We start from the raw sequence: 9,520 nt of genomic DNA, 5'->3' as shown, positions 1-9,520 counted from the left end.
CAAGCTGTGCTGTGTGAAGAGTACTATTTCAGATGTGTGTATTCTTCCTTCAAAAGGTAGGAATGATATGGAGTGGGAGTGGGTATATGGAAAGAAAATGGTTTCTGTGTCAAGGAAAAGCTGTCTCGAGTCTAGTCACAATAAAAGGGAGCCAGACATGGGTAGATCAGCTTTAAAGGGCCAGAATAAAGGAATACATTAAATAAAAATAACAAAATCTGCACACAGGAATACAGAGAAACAACTCAACACTGTAAGAAAGCAAAGAATGAAAATAAACCTTTGAAAAGAAAGAGAAGGGAAAATACTTCAAGGAGAGAGAGGGGGAGAGAGAGAGAGGGAGAGAGAGAGAGAGAGAGAGAGAGAGAGAAGACGGAGAGAAAGAGACAGAGACAGACCCAGTAGGAAGAAGCAGTAAATAGAAAAACCATAGTGAGTTACTGTTGGGTAAATAAAAGTATATATTCATCTATGATATACTCCAGACACATATTCCTTAAATCAAGTTGTTGGTAAATCAGTACATTTGATAAATATTAATACTTCATTAATCATTTGGCAAATGGATGTTTTGAGAATCAATTAAAGTCTCTTAATGATACAACCCAGCATCCAAATTAGCCTCTAGACCCCAAGCCCTGACTTTTCATAGCATATTCCACTTCTTCCTGAAACAAATGAAAAAGGTAAAATAAAGTAGTCCAACAGGAAATTGAACAGGACCTTCAAAGCAAGCTGAGAAAGATTCATTAGGTTCACACAAACATCTCGTGAACAAAACCAGAAGCAGGAAAGGAAACAGTTGCAAAAGGATCTAACCAGGACTAACTGGTTCAAGGGATGTTTGTGAGGAAAGGACACAGGAATTTCCTCAAATGAGTGTAAGGAGGTATGTGTACGCTTGACAGGTTGAGGAAGGAGGTTGGCTTGAGCCCAGGAGTTTGAGACCATCCTGGGTAATATGGCAAGAGCGAGACCCTATCTCTGTCTTTAAAAATTAAATATTAGCCAGGCATGCACCTGCAATCCCAGCTATTTGGCAGGCTGAGGTGGGAGGTTCGTTTGAGCCTAAGAGTTTGAGGCTGCAGTAAGCTATGATTGCACCACTGCACTTGAGCCTAGGTGACAGAGTGAGACCCTGTCTCTAAAAAAGGAAAAAGAAAAAGTAAGTGTAAATATAAATGCATGCAAGCATTCTTCATTGACATGAATAACTTCTAAAATATTTAAAGGGATTTTATTTACCAATATAAAAACTGTTTTGTCTTCAATGTGGTAAATAAGCACACACATATACACAGAGAAATATTATTCAGCCTTTAAAAAAGGAAGGGCATTATACTCAGTTAAATAAGCCAGTTACAAAAAGAGAAATTCTGGCCAGGCATAGTGAGTCACTCCTGTAATCCCAGCACTTTGAGAGGCTGAGGTGAGTGGATCACCTGAGGTCAGGATTTTGAGACCAGCCTGAGCAACAAGATGAAACTTCCTCTCTACTAAAAATACAAAAATTAGCTGGGCATGTTGGTGTGTGGTTGTAATCCCAGCCACTAGGAAGGCTGAGGCAGGAGACTCACTTGAACTGGGGAGGCAGAGGTTGCTGTGAGCCAAAATCACACCAAACACTGAATGCCAGCCTGGGTGAAAGAACAATACTCCATTCCTGCTGTCCCCCACCCACCCAAAAAAAGGACAAACTCTGTATGATTCCGCTCATATAAGGCACCTAGTATAGGCAAATTCATAGAGATAGAAAGTAGAATAGAGGTTACTGGGTGCTAGAGGGGAGTGAGAAATAAATTATTGTTTAAGGAGTACCAACTTTCTTTTGAGACTATGAAAAAATTCTGGAAATGGATACTGGTTATGGCTGAACAACATTGTTAACATAATGCCACTGACTGTTTTAAATGATTAACATGGTAAACGTTATGTTACCGTGTTTTGCAACAATTTAAAAAAATGGAAGAGGGAGGCAAAGAGTTAGTGTCAAGTGATGCGATGTGAGAAAGCTTCAGCCCTAGTTTCTGGCTTTGAATCTGGAGGAAGGAGCCATGAGCTAAAGAATGAAGATAGTTTCCAGAAGCTGCAAAAGGGCAGGGACAGATTCCCTCCTGAAAGCCCCAGAAAGAAGCACAGCCCTGCTGACACCTTGATTTCAACCCAGTGAGACATATTTTGGACTTGTGACCTACAGAGCTAAAATAATAATAAGATGATAAAGTCATGTTGCCACCACTGAAAACAATTTTATTTTGCTTTGGTTTTTTTTTTTATTTCAACTTTTATTTTCTTTCAAAAAAATTTAAATTTTAACAGCCACATTTGTTTTTTTTGTTTGTTTTTTTTATATATATATTTTATTGCATTTTAGGTTTTGGGGTACATGTGAAGAACATGCAAGATTGTTGCATAGGTACACACATGGCAGTGTGGTTTGCTGCCTTCCGTCCCCTCACCTGTATCTGTCATTTCTCCCCATGCTATCTCTTCCCACCTCCCCACCCCGCCCCCGTCCCTACTATAAGGACAAGTGCACACGAATATTCATTGCAGTACTGTTTACAATAGCAAAGACCTGGAACCAACCCAAATGCCCAACAATGATAGACTGGATAGGGAAAATGTGGTACATATACACCATGGAATATTACGCAGCCATCAAAAACGATGAGTTCACGTTCTTTGTAGGCACATGGATGAACCTGGAAACCATCATTCTCAGCAAACTGACACAAGAGCAGAAAATCAAACGCCTCATGTTCTCACTCATAGGCGGGTATTTTGCTTTGTTTTAAGCTAACTGACCTAATACAGCTGCCATATTTTGTGACACTTACCTAAGGAAGGAGAAGGCTTCCCATCCCTACACATTCCTGGCTAAGTCAGTCCTTTCCCAGGGCTCCTGGAAACCTCCCACTCAGAAAGGTGTAGGGGGAAAAAAAAAAAAAAATCACAAGCTGGTTGGCTCAGGTAGGGTGGCCTGATGCCTGATGTAGCAAATGAAAGTGCAAGACCAAAATGAAAACCAACTGGAACACTGAGTTAAACGTGAATTCACCATGCAATATTTGGGAAATACTTAACACTAAAAATTAGTGCCTGTACATCTGCAATTTACCTTTAACTGGGCTCCTGTATTTTACTCGGCAACCCTACCCCCGGGTGATAGTGAGACCACACACGGGGTCTTTTGCAAGTTTAAAAGACTAGAGGGAAGACCTGGCATTTTTCCGATTTCCAAACCCTCTTTAAAGACTTATCCTCGGCGGCTCCCCGCAGGTCTTCAAGTTGCTCTGGCACATGGGCCAGCGCGGGAACACCTTATGCAGGCGCACAGAGTTCCGTGGGGGAATGCTCAGTAGGGTCTGGGACACGCGCGGGAGACCCTGTGCGGACGCACAGCGGCCGGCGGGGCTACGGCGGTGCGGTCTCGCGCCGACTCCAAGCCGAGGGCAGCACCTGTCGCCTCGGAGGAGCTGCCAGCGCCCTCCCTCCTCCTCCGCAGGGCGCGGGACCTCTATTTATATCGCTCAGCCGGTACAGGCCCATATTGGGCAGTGCCATCAGTCAGGCCCGCTGGCCACCCTGCCACCCGGGAGCGTCCAGGCCAGGTCGTGCAGCCATCACGGGGCCCCTGCGAAGCAAGTGGGGCCGCGCCCGGAACCAGGCGGCACCTCCGTAAGTAGGGGCAGCGCCCCAAGGGTACGCGGCCCCAGTCACAAGCCCTGCCTCAGCTCCAGGAGAGCCCCAGCACTTGCAGCCTCTGCTCTAAGTGACTTGCCTCCGGTCGCCTAGGGCCGGCGCCTGGAGTCAGGTCGGACTCAGCAGGAGCTTCCCTTCCAGGCCATCTCCGCCAGGCCAGGGGTCTCTGCTCTTCACCTTCATAGTCTTTATAGTATTATCATCCAACGAATTATCTGACTAATGTATTATTGTGGCTTCCTGGCTAGACTGTAAGCACCACAAAGGTAGGGGCACTTCTCTGTTCTTAGTTGTCTTCCCGGAATCTAAGATAGTGCCTGGCACTTAGAATGGTTCGTTTAAATTCAATGAATGCTGAATGCATCCCTGTGCAACTCTCTTAACTTTAAAGCCAGGAGAATAATTGCCCCACATTTTCCCCCAATGATTCTTAAGAGGAACTAATGAGCTATAATGCGGATTAAAGCACTTTGAAAAGTATAAAGCACTGTGAGAATGCAAAACTGTGAACTCGGCAAGAAAAAAGAAAAGAAAACAAGTCTTATTTGTCTTTATCATCCATGTGCCTGGCTGTTACCGGATGCCTGGTGTGTGGGATGGATTATTATTAAATGAATCAGGTCTTTTTTCATGTTAGTGAGAAGTAGAGAGTACATTTAGGGTGGTGCGTGTGTTCTGAGCCATTTCCTACCAGCCTCTGCAAGTATAGGATTTGAGCAAGATGGTGTTGCTTAAACAAAATAGGGTGTGGAGACAAAATGGTATAAACTGAGTGTAACAAACTTAAATAGCTGTAGGATAATGTAATGGACAGGAAAGAGAAAAGCAGCAGCGTAAGAAGTACAAATAATGACTGTCACTCAGGTCTCAAAGGGGATAATGGGGCCCAGTAGATGTGCCAGCTGGGATGTGGCAGCTGGGTACTCAGGTCCTGCACATTGTTGCCGCATGGGAATTAAGGACTCAGTGTTGCCATTGCTTTCATTTTTTCCAGTAGATGCTGGAATATTTCAGCTTAGCATGTTGACAGCTAATTTCCAAAAAAAAAAAAAAAAAAAAAAAAACCCAAACAAACAAACAAAAAACTGAGCAGCAAATTTGTAATCTCAGGCGTAAGTGAAGCCAATACCTGGCTTCATTTGTTCCTTAAGAATGGGGCCAAATCCCAGAGAGCAGATGATGACTGGGAATTAATTTTGAGGGTGCAAGTGGAAAGTGGGTATCATAATGCATCAAGCTAAAAGCAAGGGAGTCGCTTCATGATTCTGAATGATTTCTTTGACTGGAACAAGAGGATAGCAACTTGAAGCATTAAGCACTGATGAGTAGGAGAAAACAGAACTGTTTTTCTGCTGCATTCACGCAACAATCAACACAAAACATCTGTGTCCTCTGCTAACCAAGAGGTATGTGGGGATTTCGCTCCGTCAGCAACCAGTCAGTTCTGCAGCAGACACCAGCTGGGTTTCCTTTAACTCAGTGCAATTCTGACACCGTCTACCTGGAGACAGTGTCAGATCCCACAGGTTGAGGGTTCAGTCCCACAGGGCTACCACATTCTTCAGACACTAGTCCCAGCATCCAGAATTTCTGACTGACTCATCACAAGTTGGGGTTCCCTCTTTGGGTTTAATTTGCTAGGGCAGCTCACAGAATTCAGAGAACACTTAAGATTTCCAGTTTACCACAAAGGATATTAACAAGGATACAGATGAAGAGATATATAGGGTGAGATATGGGGGAAGGGGTACAGCCAGGTGCACCACTCTTCAGGATCCCTCCACATGTTCAGCTGTCCTGGAAGCTCTCCACACTCTGTCTTTTTGGGTTTTTATGAAGGCCTCATTACATAAGCATGCTTGATTGAACCATTAGTTGGTGATGAACTTAACTTACTGCCCCTTCCCTTCTCTTCTCCCTGGAGGTCAGGGGATTGAGCTGAAAGTCCCAATCCTCTAATCCTGCCTCGTTCTTTCTGGTGACCAGATCTTATCCCGAAGCTCTAGCAGCTGCCAGCCCTCAGTGAACTCACTAGTGTACAGAAAGGCATTTATCACTTTGGAGATTCTGAGGATTTTAGGAGTTGTATGTTAGGAAAAGGTCAAACACCAAATACATATTTTATAGTATCACAATAAATTTTATATGTAGAAAAAATCCTGGATATAGTGTTTTATTAACATGTATAAAACCTAAAGAAAAAAAGGTTATCCTTAACTTGTAATTTAGGACTAAGCAAGACATTAATTTAACTGAACAAACCATATTGAGCAACTCCTGTGTCCAGGTGTCACCACAGACAAGAACACAGAAGTGGCCAGGCACAGTGGCTCAAGCATATAGTCCCAACACTTTGGGAGGCCAGGGCAGGAGGATTACTTGAGGCCAGGAGTTTGAGACCAATCTGAGTAACATGGTAAGACTTTGTCTCTACAAAAATAAATAAATAAATTAGGTGTGGTGGTACATGTAGTGGTGCAGCTATGGGGGAGGCGGAGGTCCCAGCCTGGGCAACAGAGCAAGACCCTGTCTCTAACATAAATAAGTAAAAATTTTAAAGAATACTGAAGTGATGAAGACAAGTCCCTTACCCACAGTGTGCTCATCATTGACAGAAGAGGCAAACATCTGCAAAAGTGAATGGCAATAGCAGTGCAGCAACCACAATGTAGAGTTTCCTAGAAAAGAAGGCACAGTCATACATCACATGGTTTACAACATTTAGGTTTCTTAAAAGCTGTAAGTGACTCAAATGCAGTTTTTTAAAATGTTAAACTTACACAATATTTAAGATATACAAAGAGGCATTAAGAATAATAAAGTATGTCTTGGATACCCACCAAACAGCTGGAGAGATTAAGTATTTATATAATTGAAACTCCTTGTCATCCTTCCCCACTTGCATTTCTCTTTTTACACGACTCCTGAAGGGAACCACTATCTTGAATTTGGTGTTTGTAATTACCCTTCCTGTCTTTATATTCCACTACAGTTTTACAGATCCTTAGAGAATTTATAATTCTAAACTTACAGAAAAATTCCAAGAACGGTACAAAAAGCTCCTGTGTGCCCTATGCCAGATTCACCAAATACTCATACTTACTTTGTCAGAATTGATCATCAGTATTTACTCTATTAGAATATAGAATATTGTTTTGCATATTAGAAACATATCAGTGGTATGTGGCATGTATTCTACAGTCTTTTCCATACATTATTATGTTTGTGAGATACAGCCATTTGTACAAATGTAGATCTAGTTCATTCTTTTTTTTTTCTGTACAATATTCTCTAGTGAATATACTACAATATGACCTCCTATTAATGGATGTTTAAGTTATTTCCAAATTTTTGCTATTTCAAACAGTGTTGCTATAAATTTAAACTAGTGAAACTTCAGCAAAACATGGAGAGTTTCCTAGAAAAGAAGGCATGGTCATATATCAACCATTATTTAGAGAAAGTAGCAACGTAAGTAGTAAAAATAATATAGTAAAGATAATGTAAACATTATAAGATTAAATATTGTCAAACATCCATGGCTTAAAGAAATTGACATTTTTTGCACCACATTAATATTTACAGTGGTTCATTTCTCAAAATGAAATGTAGTAGACAGGAGTATAACTGCTTTTTGGACTTACAAAGTGATTAGAGTTTATTCTCGTGATTTATATGCATCTTTGCTACTCCATTTTTCTCTATTATTATGGGTACTATTATTATGAATGCACTAGTTCAGTCTTCTATAAATTGAAGCAGTGAGTAACTTCCCATTTATATCACCAAGAACATTTATACAGTTTTGTTTTGCTGATGAAAGGAGAATGTACTCTGCCTTCATTACAAGGGAAAGTTACTATCAGCTCTTTTCATTTAGGAGCTGTGTCTGTACACACAGCGGTTTGCATATGTACTCCAATATTTTTATTATTTGAAAAGTGTACAGATATATTCTGCTGCAGCTTTACCAAGCAAGTTTTACCAGGAAAATTGCATGTTGTATATGCATGGCCTTATCTAATTTTCCCAAATATTCTTAAGAAATTCTTAAAACAAACTTCAAGTGAGAAAACTAGAACATAAAGACACTACAGAACGTGTTCTTATTGCTAAATAATAGAGCAAGGCTTCAAACCCATAGTAAGCTCGAAGGTTAGGAACACAGATTTTGGCTTAGGTAACCTAACCTTTGTGCTTACTGTGCTATATCACTGGAAACTAACAATAATGTCCATTTATTGAGCAATTAGATGCCAATGACTAACTTAGCTATTTGATTTGTGTACATTATTCCCATTTTACAGATGAAGAAGCCAAGGTTTAGGCTAAACTGGGATCCAAACCAGGGCTCTTTCACTTTAAAGCCCCCATGTGCCATGCCAATGTCTTCTATGTACCCTGTATGTACAAGAAACAATACTGAGAATGTTTTTTTTTTTTTGAGGTGTGGTGGCTAATATAACTAACTGCCCAGGTATTTTTCTGGATTTTCATCAGTAAATTTATTTGGTCTATAAATTCCTAACAATTAGAGTAGCTTTCAGGACTTGTAATAAATACAGTTGGAGGGAAGGGATACAACAAAAATATATAGGCCTATTTTTAAAATGTATAGTATATGTTTCTTTAGAATGTTTAAAATAGTTATTTCTGTTTTAAAAGAAATGGTTTTTTGTTGTTGTCAAAGCCAATGTTTTTGAGACAGAGAAACTGCATCCAAGCAAAATATTTATTCAAGAAATTGATTTATATTTGGGAATCTTGGGATATCCAGATGCTCTTTTTAACACAGGACCATTACAGTTCTTCTTTAAAACAGGACCATTTCACTTCTGAAAACTCTTCAGCTGAATTTAAGCAGAGAAGTAGAGAATAGTCACCCCAAAAGGATATTATCTTACTCATAATCTAGAAATGTATTAACTTTTGCCATCCATGTTATTCTCACCACATACAACTTATAGGCAAGTTAGAACTGGACATAGACACTTGAGATCCTCTTCTAACATTAAAGTTTCTGATGCTAGGAATGTCCTTTTCAAATCAAAACAGCTAATTAACTTCCTTGAAACATCCTGTTTCCATTTCTCCAGGGAAGATGAAGATGAGACAGCTAGCTTTAAAAAACTTACACTAGTGCTTTTTAAGGTGAAGAGAGATTCAGTCTCTGCCACTATGAAATGGGGAAAAAATAAAAGCTGAGCAAGGAAGGAGGATAGAGAAATCGTATGGGTTTATGCATTTTCTAAGTTTAGGGTGATTTAATTGTGTGTTTTAAATATTGTGACTTTTTACATCAGCTGACATTTGGTAGTGCCTTTCAAAACCCAGTAAATATGATCTTTGTGTTATCTACTGCTTTGAATTATTTGTCCCACATCAAAGTTTGAGCAGAATTTTAGTGGACTTTTTTCAGTTTTTCTTCTTCCAAGGTGTATAGTACAAGGCCCTAGTCATGCATTTGTGGACTGGCCATTATAACAGTTGGGTATATTTTTTGGAGGGGATGTGTAAAACCTTTTGGGTGATTTTGCATCTCCTCGGGGAGAATATTAACTGATGCCTCGTACTCTCTGCCTGCAGGTCAGCTGTATTTGGTAACTGGAAATGGAATTGCAAAATGTGCCCAGCTTATCACTTGGCTTTGCGTACATGTTGGGAGGGAAGTCTTTTCAGTCCTAGGAAAACCTCTGCTGCTGATTAGGAGAATTTGTGACAGCAGTTAATTATTTACTGTTTACATAATCAAAAAAAAATTTTAGATACAGAAGTAGTTGTCTTAAACTGCTCTGCTTGTTTATAAATAATTTTT

At 40.3% G+C, this 9,520-nt stretch overlaps 2 protein-coding genes across 3 annotated transcripts in view; one reads left to right on the top strand and one right to left on the bottom strand.

Annotated features, from left to right (window-relative positions):
- The window catches only part of MGLL (monoglyceride lipase), a 266,270-nt gene that overhangs the window by 216,195 nt on the left and 40,555 nt on the right, over nucleotides 1-9,520 (bottom strand). The window contains exon 2 of the mRNA XM_074404172.1: nucleotides 6,297-6,383. The gene's annotated coding sequence lies outside the window, so the exon portion shown is untranslated. The remainder of the gene's footprint in view (nucleotides 1-6,296; nucleotides 6,384-9,520) is intronic.
- The window catches only part of KBTBD12 (kelch repeat and BTB domain containing 12), a 72,077-nt gene continuing 65,913 nt past the window's right edge, over nucleotides 3,357-9,520 (top strand). Inside the window, exon 1 of one of the 2 annotated variants that reach the window (XM_003926132.4) lies at nucleotides 3,357-3,681. The gene's annotated coding sequence lies outside the window, so the exon portion shown is untranslated. The remainder of the gene's footprint in view (nucleotides 3,682-9,520) is intronic. The other variant, XM_074404169.1, reaches the window with a different exon arrangement.

Source organism: Saimiri boliviensis, chromosome 8 (genome assembly GCF_048565385.1).
Source record: "Saimiri boliviensis isolate mSaiBol1 chromosome 8, mSaiBol1.pri, whole genome shotgun sequence".
Taxonomy (NCBI): Eukaryota; Metazoa; Chordata; class Mammalia; order Primates; family Cebidae; genus Saimiri; species Saimiri boliviensis.
Note: the sequence above shows the minus strand (reverse complement) of the source record. Positions and strands in the feature narration are given on the sequence as shown.